The 1,616-nt window shown below is 43.3% G+C and overlaps 1 non-coding gene across 1 annotated transcript; it reads left to right on the forward strand.

Moving 5' to 3' along the window:
• The first annotated feature begins 1,041 nt into the window (after positions 1 to 1,041).
• LOC145049068 (small nucleolar RNA R71) lies at positions 1,042 to 1,148 on the forward strand. Its single transcript, XR_013683186.1, has one exon. It is a non-coding gene; the product is annotated as a small nucleolar RNA R71 (small nucleolar RNA).
• The last annotated feature ends 468 nt before the right edge of the window (positions 1,149 to 1,616 follow it).

Below are 1,616 nucleotides of genomic sequence, written 5' to 3' on the forward strand. Positions count from 1 at the left end.
TTTATGTGCTCCAGGAACTTCTGGTAGTCTTCATTCTGCTTCTCCTGTCGAGCTCAGCCTGGGAATGGTAATGGTGGCTTAAATGGCTCACCTTTCGAATTGTTTTGCTCATCTGGTGCGGAACTCGTCGAGTTTCTGTCAAGAACTCGACGAGTTTTGTCTACTGTTGGCAAATTCTGATTTTCTTGATCTTTTTCTTTTGCCTCTTTTTGATCTGTACTTGGGATTGGAGTGAGGGGTGTGACTATCTTCCCACTCCTTGTTGTCACTATGTTAATATGCGTGCCCTTTGTGTCACTAGGAAGCCCGCCTGGTGTTCTTTCGTTAAATTGCTTGGCAAGTTGCCCAAGCCGTTTTTCAATATTCAAGATTGAAGCTTGCTGATTCCGGTGCAGAGCTTGTTGATCCATCATCATGGTTTGGTGCTCCTTCATCATCTTTTGTTGATCTCTAATGGCTGCATCAGATTCGTCGTGCCTTTTCTCGGAAGCACTAACGAATCGAGTTAACATGGCTTCAAGATCCGTCTTCTTCTGTTCCGCCGGTTCTTCTTTTTGATAAAACCCGCGTGCTTTTTGCATGTACTTTTCCTCCTTTGCCTTCTTGCACTCGTCGTAGGGGAGACATTCCTTCTTGGGCTTACGCCAATCATCCTCAAACCTATCGCCACTCGAATAACAAACTTGTGCCTTCCGGTTGCCGTTCTCATCAAGATCGCAATACTTAGTAAGATGGGGACCGCTACAATTGTCACAACCCACCCTTATGGCATGGATGGATTGATCCATCTTTGTCCTGCTACGATCCATACTTTCTAGTTTGGCCATCATTGCTACCATGTCATTGGAAACTGAGTTAACCACGCCTCTAGCTGTATCGTTCCTTGGATTATGATATTCTCTTGAATGTTTGGAGAATTCTTCCACCAATGTTTTAATGACAGCTGGTGCTTTCTTCGTGAGGGGTCCTTGGGAGTCCAATAATTGCCTGGTTGTGACGTTCACACAATCATAAAAGATAGAAACCTCTTGTTGCACGTTTAGGTCGTTTTGAGGGAAATTTCTTATTAACCCCTTATATCTTTCCCACTCCTCATAGAGTGATTCTCCCGGTAATTGCTCAAAGTTAGCAATTTCTTTCTTCAATTTTGCAATCTTAGAAGGTGGGCAAAACTGGTCAATGAACTCCTCGCGCATCTTTTGCCATGTTGTAATGCTTGTAGGCATCTTCGTGCTCCTTTCCATGGAATGGAATGTCTTTTAGTTGTGCGAGGATGTGACCTTTCAACTCAAAATTGGTTGTAGCTAGAATTGTAGGTTGCACGAGTCCCGACCCTATACCATCTCTTATGCGCTTCTTGTATTCTCCCATCGGTATGTCGGCAATTTCGGCCATATTACCTCCTTGATCGGCATTGCTTTCTTCACCAAACGTGGATGTGTCGTATTCGATCCCTTTTCCTCTTTGTTTGCGAATAATCAACTCCGGATTGTCTACGGGTGGTATTGGTGTAGAACTGGAGCCTCGGGTCATAAAAACCTGAAATAAAACAGAAAAACAAGCGTAAAACGAACAAAAACGAAGAATTTACGAAAATTTTACAAAAGAATAAACTC

The sequence above is a fragment of the Lactuca serriola genome, chromosome 4 (genome assembly GCF_051521515.1).
Source record: "Lactuca serriola cultivar US96UC23 chromosome 4, Lser_US96UC23_V15, whole genome shotgun sequence".
Classification (NCBI taxonomy): Eukaryota; Viridiplantae; Streptophyta; class Magnoliopsida; order Asterales; family Asteraceae; genus Lactuca; species Lactuca serriola.